Raw genomic sequence first — 7,650 nt, 5'->3', positions numbered from 1 at the left:
AACCCGTGAAATCACGGGTCTTTTAACTAGTAGTGTATCGGTTAGGTGAGCATGTTAAAACGAGTACTTGACCATTTAACCACGTTTAGTGCTAATCTAATATCCTTAATCAACAGTTTAGGGCATGTTTGGCAAAACTAGCCGGTAGCTTATACTTTTAGCTGGTAGCTTTTAGCTTTTTAAATATATTTTGGTGTTTGTAGAGGAGCTGAATGTGTTAAATAAAGAGTAAAATGACCAAAAGATGGTAGCTCTATTTGTTAGCTTTTTGTTTTTTCCCTCTATCTAAAAGCTTTAAGCTCCTTTAACCAAATAGAGCATCTTACTAAATAGAAGCTTTTTCATAAAAGCTAAAAATGAAAAGCTCAAGAAGTTCCAAAAAGCTACGCACCAAACATAGCCTAAGCATGAAAAAACATATTGACATTTTTTGATCAATTGATTCGTTAAGATAAAACATAGGTTTACATACACGGCTGGAGCAGCATGTGTGGCTAAGTCTTTTTTTTTTTTTTTTTTGGCATAAAAACTAGAACTTATATAAAAACTCGTGGACAATCATCGAAAAAATAAAGCCACGAAACGATTACAACTAAAGGCATGAAATTCGCCCAACGAAAAACAACACTAGAAACAAAAAACCACCACACTAAAACCAAAACCCAATTGGAAACTAAATAAGACAAAAGAAAAAAACGTGATACGAGATAAAGCGAAAGATAACAAGTGGTGTCTTCGCAAATAAGTCATGTTCCATCAATGTTAAACTTCCTGAACTCTTCTCCATGACCCTTTCGGACCTTAGACGACTTCTTTTTTTTCTTTTGTTAAGTCTTTATTGTTGGGTTGTAAATGTGATGATTAATAAAGAATGTATATGTATATTGCAGAAAAGTAAAAACAATTTGTAGAAAATTATCTCAAATAGCAGCAGTGAAAGTAGCCAAAGATGCAATCCGAAAATTCTCTTGGTAGTCCATGGTTTATGCCTTGATGACTTGCATAAAGCATCCTTTACAAATCACAACTCTATGAAGTCCAAACTTCCCAATTATAGAAGAAGATAGGCACGCTTTAAATTTGAAAAAGATACTCCGTAGTAATTATCAATGAAGGTGTAGGAGATGCGGTTGCATTGCCTGGTAAGCTTCACGTTGAGTCTGCCAATCGGGAATTCACAAAATCGGTTACGTGTATAGTTGAAATTTGACCCATTTACTCAAGAATGCGTTGCTTTGGGTTGGTTTATCTCAGGAAAAAAAAAAAACAAAAACCACTTCATGGGAAATAGAAAAAACACCCAATATATAGACACATTATGTATCTATATATTATTGATATCTTAGTAGTGTTCTTTAGTCATAATGCCTTTGTAGGTCTTGACCGCTTATACTCTTTTTATAGGTTTGGTTCGCCTTATACAATACTTGTCACAAGATCACATACTTGGAAAAGAACAACCCCTAAAAATTAATTGTTGCTGATGCTGGTAATGGCACAACGGCTGTTGGTCTAGAATCGGATCCTTATGTTTAGGGTATGTTCTGATTATTAATAACTAATAGTTTATTAAGCTTGTGTATTTTGTAGGGTTAATAACCAAACATGCTGATTATACTTTAGATCACTTATCGATTTAATTTGTACTTCTATTTCCATTTTCTACTTTAACTGAATTCAAGCAATCATAAGTCAACAAATGTTATTTTCGTCTGCTAGGCTCTCATGGGAAGTAACAGCAGTGATGCTTGTGGACACCACTGAAGGGTATAGAAAAACAAGAGGAAGGTTTAATATCTGAATTATGTTGGTATTTTGATTTGGGTATTGAAGATTTCCAGCCTACAATCTAGAAGCCCACCTTCTAGATATTCAAAGTAGGCAACCTTGACAACTCATATGGAAGTAGCAAAGTTGATGACGATGACGGCCGCCAACCTTCTCCGTTCACACCATTCCACTGCCATAGAATTTTTACTATAAATAGAGGTGCAAACCTCAGTTGTAAATCATCCTAAATCACTCAGAGAAGTGTAATCACAACCTAGAGAGTGTGTGTGAGTTTGAGAGTTTTTTTGTAAGAGTTTTGTAATACTCTGTAAATCTATTCTTGTGAGTAATAGAGTTGTTTTTCCCTCAAATTTATATCTCCCAACGTCCAGGCGATCCCCTCTTCCTAACAAGTGGTATCAATAGCTTGGTTAGAGACGTTGGTTGAGTTTTTTTGTCTTCTGAAGTTTTCTCAAAATTCAATTTTTAGTGTACCATTGGATTCGTCTCGTCGAACCGAGTCCAACGCAAAAAATGGCGACTTAAACGGAGTTATAACAAGCCCAGAAAACGCGGTCAAAGTTTGGTCAACTTGCCGGAATATTCGCCGGAGAAGACGATCACTGTAGCAATTCACTGTAGCAGCTGGCGGCACTGTAGCAAGTCACTGTAGCAGCACTATAACGGTACTGTAGCGGTACTGTAGCAATTCTGAAATTTTACAATTTGGTCCCTGAAATTTTCAGAATTTCATTTTTGGTCCCTGAAGTTTATAAAAATTATAACTTTGCCCCGTAAGTGGAATTTAAGCCGCGAAGTGTCTATTCCATCATTTTCAACCGTTCCGGACGTAACGGTGATCTCTGTTTTTTACAATTCAACCCCGTTTGTGTTAAAAAAATTATTTGTAAGGTGATAATGTCCACAGAAGAGTCAACATCATCTTCCGGAGCTATGATTATGCTTACAACCACAAACTACACGATGTGGAAACCTCGGATGGAAGATCTCCTCAGCTGTAAGGATTTGTTCGATCCTATTGAATTGAAGGGTATAAACCCTGATTCTGCCAAAGAGAAAGAGTGGAAGAAATCAAACCGAAAAACTATTGGTCAGATCCGTCAATGGATTGATCATTGTGTCTTCCACCATGTTGCACAAGAGACAGACGCATATGTCCTCTGGAAAAAGTTGGAGGACATGTATCAGGCCAAGACTGCTCGGAATAAAGCCCTGCTGATGAGGCGTTTAGTCAACATGAAGCTCAAAAGTGGAACTTCAGTTGCCGAGCATACCAGTGAGTTCCAGAGCTTGGTCAACCAGTTATCTTCTGTAGAGATGCCGCTTGGCGATGAAGTTCAGGCGCTACTGCTACTTAGTTCCCTTCCCGATAGTTGGGAAACGCTGGTAGTAACACTCAGCAACTCAGCCCCGAATGGCAAACTTACCATGTCAATGGTCAAGGATACCCTATTCAGTGAAGAGGCAAGAAGAAAGGACATGGGCACAGATCAGACCCATGCCTTTGTCACAGAGAATCGGGGGAGACAGCTAATGAGTAGCAAAAATAAATGTAGAGGCAGAAGCAAGAGCAGGGGCATGTCAGCTGATGGCAGAAAACCAACATATAAATGCCATCATTGTGGATTAGAGGGACATATGAAGAAGAACTGTTATAGATTGAAAGAGGAACAAGGTCAAAGCAGTTCACAGCCGAAGAATAAGGGTGGAGAAACATTAGTGACTATCTCTGGTGATGTAGCTTATTGTTCAACCCATGATGAGACATGCCTTCACGTCTCACGAGAAGAAACAGAATGGGTGGTAGATACTGCAGCTTCCTACCACGTGACTCCATACAAGGAATACTTCACAACATACAAAGCTGGTGACTTTGGAGTTGTGAAGATGGGAAATTACAGTTCCGCTGAGATTGTCGGAATTGGTGATGTCAAGATAAAGACAAGTTCCGGGAGCACAATCACTTTGAAGGATGTCCGCCATGTGCCAGATCTTCGGCTGAATTTACTTTCTGGGGTAGCTCTCGATAAACAGGGCTATGATAGTCATTTCAGTAGAGGCACATGGAAGTTGTCAAGAGGCGCTATGATAGTCGCTCGAGGACACATTTGTGGCACACTATACAAAACTCATGTGAAGATCTGCACAGACAGTATTAATGTTGCAGAAAAGGAGGCTTCACAAAATTTATGGCACCAGAGACTCGGTCACATGAGTGAGAAAGGGTTGTATACCCTAATAAAGAAGGAGCTTATCAATGTAGACAAGAATGCTGCGCTAGATCCTTGCAATCATTGTTTGTTTGGTAAGCATCATAGAGTCTCGTTTAATTCCTCTTCAACGAGAAGATCAGAGTTACTCAGTCTGGTACACTCTGATATTTGTGGTCCCTTAGAGGTTGAATCAATTGGCGGCAATCGATACTTTCTGACGTTTATCGATGATACTTCTCGAAAGGTGTGGGTATATTTCTTGCGGACAAAGGATCAGGTGTTCAATTACTTCAAACAGTTCCATGTCATGGTAGAACGTGAGACAGGAAAGAAGTTAAAGTGTCTTCAATCCGACAACGGCGGTGAATACTCTTCCAGACAGTTCGATGCCTATTGCAGATCATATGGCATCCGACATGAGAAGACGGTCACACGTACCCCTCAACATAATGGTATAGCCGAAAGAATGAACCGAACAATCATGGAACGTGTTCAGAGCATGCTCAGTATGGCTAAGCTGCCAAAGCCATTCTGGGGAGAAGCAGTCAGAGCCGCATATTACTTGATCAACCGATCTCCATCAGTACCACTGAATTTTGAAGTTCCGGAGAAACCTTGGTCTGGAAAGGATCCATCATACTCTCACTTAAGAGTATTTGGATGTTTGGCGTACGCACATGTATCCATGGAGCTCAGGCAGAAGCTGGATGTAAAATCTACTCCATGCATATTCATAGGCTATGGAGATGAAGAATTTGGATACAGATTATGGGATCCAAAGGAGAAAAAGGTCATCAGAAGTAGGGACATGGTGTTCTATGAAAGCCAGACAATAGAAGATATTGAAAATCCCACAATATCTCAGAAGACAAATGTTGCTGCTCAGGTGCCAGAAGCAACAATAGATTCATTCATGAGAAATGAATATTCAGTGCAAGAAGAAATGCCAGAAGTAGAAGATTATGGAGAAAATGACGGTGCTGAGCAGGGGGAGCCACAACCCCATCTGCCAGATGTTCCAACACCATCACAAGGTCAAGATGATGGTGGATCTCCTCAGAATGTTCCAGAAGTTCGTAGATCTGAACGAGGTCGGATTCCATCGAGTAGATATCCAGAATCCGAGTACCTTCTACTTACTGAAGATGGAGAACCGGAGAGTTTTCATGAAGCAGTAACTCATAAGGATAAAGAAAAATGGTTGCTCGCAATGCAGGATGAGATGGATTCTCTGCAGAAAAATCAAACTTATGAGATTGTTGAACTTCCACGCGGAAAGAAGGCACTGAAAAATAAATGGGTGTACAAGCTGAAAAAGGATGGCAGCGGAAAAGTGGTGAAATACAAAGCATGGCTTGTAGTCAAAGGATTCCAACAGAAGAAAGGGATTGATTTTGACGAGATATTTTCACCAGTAGTCAAGATGACTTCAATTAGAGTCATACTTGGATTGGTCGCAAGTATGAACTTGGAGCTTGAACAGATGGATGTAAAGACAACTTTTCTTCATGGAGATTTACATGAAGAAATTTACATGGAGCAGCCGGAAGGTTTTGAGGTTTCAGGAGATAACCTCGTATGCAAGCTGAAGAAAAGTTTATATGGTTTGAAGCAGGCACCTAGGCAGTGGTACAAGAATTTTGACTCGTGCATGGTGAGTCAAGGGTACAATAAAACTGCAGCAGATGAGTGTGTCTACATTCAGAAGTTTTCTGAAGGAGATTTCGTTGCTCTTCTACTATATGTAGACGATATTTTGATCGTAGGGAAAGACGCAACGAAGATCAACCAGCTGAAGAAGGAACTCTCTAAGTCTTTTAACATGAAAGACTTAGGACAGGCTCAACAGATTTTGGGAATGCAGATAACCCAAGACAGGAAGAATAAAAGGTTATGGCTATCTCAGGAGAAGTATATTGAACGAGTGCTTTCACGTTTCAATATGAACAATGCCAAACCTGTTAGCATTCCATTAGCCAACCATTTCAAGTTAAGCAAGAGTTCTTGTCCCTCATCCAAGGAAGAGATCTGGGAGATGTCTTCAGTACCATATTCTTCAGCAGTTGGAAGTTTGATGTATGCGATGGTGTGTACAAGGTCCGATATTTCTCATGCAGTGGGAACGGTGAGTCGTTTTCTCTCGAACCCCTGGAAAGAGCATTGGGAGGCGGTAAAATGGATTCTCAGATATCTTAAAAGTACAAAGAATCTATGTCTTTGTTACGGGGGAGCTGATCCAATCTTGGAAGGCTATATAGATGCAGATATGGCCGGAGATCCTGATAGTAGGAAATCTACTTCAGGATTCATTTACACTTTTGTAGGGGGAGCTGTTTCATGGCAGTCAAGACTATAGAAGTGTGTTGCATTATCCACAACTGAAGCAGAGTATATTGCTGCCGCAGAAGCTGGAAAAGAAATGTTGTGGTTAAAGCGTTATCTTCAAGAATTTGGAATCAAGCAAAAGGAGTACAAGGTATATTGTGACAGTCTAAGTGCTATAGATTTGAGCAAGAACTCCATGTACCATTCTCGTACAAAACATATTGATATTCGCTATCATTGGATATGCGAGGTAATTGATCGACAACTGTTGAGACTAGTGAAGATCCATACAAAGGAGAATCCTGCGGATATGTTGACAAAGGTGGTGACTCGAGAGAAGTTGGAGTTATGCAGAGACATAACTGGAATGTTCGTGGATTCGGCTGGAGGGGGAGAATTGAAGATTTCCAGCCTACAATCTAGAAGCCCACCTTCTAGGTATTCAAAGTAGGCAACCTTGATAACTCATATGGAAGTAGCAAAGTTGATGACGATGACGGCCGCCAACCTTCTCCGTTCACACCATTCCACTGCCATAGAATTTTTACTATAAATAGAGGTGCAAACCTCAGTTGTAAATCATCCTAAATCACTCAGAGAAGTGTAATCACAACCTAGAGAGTGTGTGTGAGTTTGAGAGTTTTTTTGTAAGAGTTTTGTAATACTCTGTAAATCTATTCTTGTGAGTAATAGAGTTGTTTTTCTCTCAAATTTATATCTCCCAACGTCCAGGCGATCCCCTCTTCCTAACAGATATTAAGCACACTGGACTTGTAAAATTGGGTAGAACGTCATCATCCAAGAAAGTAGGTTCTGTGCACTAAAATATATCGTATATAAAATTGAAAATTCTTATTTTCTAGCATTTTATTTTATGTATCTTCACATATAATTATTTATTGTTGCATCAAATTAGATTCGGGTCTGTTTTGGTGTTTTAGTGGATCTGATATATACTTTGGCTGCTTTGGAGCTAGCTACTCAACTTAGTCAAGAGAGAAAAGGGGGAGCTGATGTTATGCGAGGCGTATATGAAATAGTGTATATTTTACTAGGAAATACTATTAAATACGATACAATTTTACACAAGATATTTATTTATTTATAGAATGGATATACTTAAACCTTGCTACAACACTTATAGGCAGTGTACCTAATCGTACAGTAGTGTAGCTTTTATTAAGTCCGGTTCGTTCCACAGGGAATCTTTTAAACAAAGCTTAACGCTATATTAGTTTAATTTATAAAAATACAAATATATATATATAAGTACTATTATTATTATAAAAGGGGAGTTTTTACCGTTTAATGACCGGTTTGT

General features: G+C 39.2%; 1 long non-coding RNA gene across 1 annotated transcript; it reads left to right on the top strand.

Moving 5' to 3' along the window:
* Positions 1–1,451: 1,451 nt before the first annotated feature.
* On the top strand, positions 1,452–7,340 carry LOC139865950 (uncharacterized). The gene is made up of 4 exons (XR_011765177.1): positions 1,452–1,537; positions 1,720–1,824; positions 7,083–7,135; positions 7,271–7,340. It is a non-coding gene; the product is annotated as an uncharacterized lncRNA (long non-coding RNA).
* The last annotated feature ends 310 nt before the right edge of the window (positions 7,341–7,650 follow it).

Source organism: Rutidosis leptorrhynchoides, chromosome 9 (genome assembly GCF_046630445.1).
Source record: "Rutidosis leptorrhynchoides isolate AG116_Rl617_1_P2 chromosome 9, CSIRO_AGI_Rlap_v1, whole genome shotgun sequence".
In the NCBI taxonomy this organism is placed as follows: Eukaryota; Viridiplantae; Streptophyta; class Magnoliopsida; order Asterales; family Asteraceae; genus Rutidosis; species Rutidosis leptorrhynchoides.
Note: the sequence above shows the minus strand (reverse complement) of the source record. Positions and strands in the feature narration are given on the sequence as shown.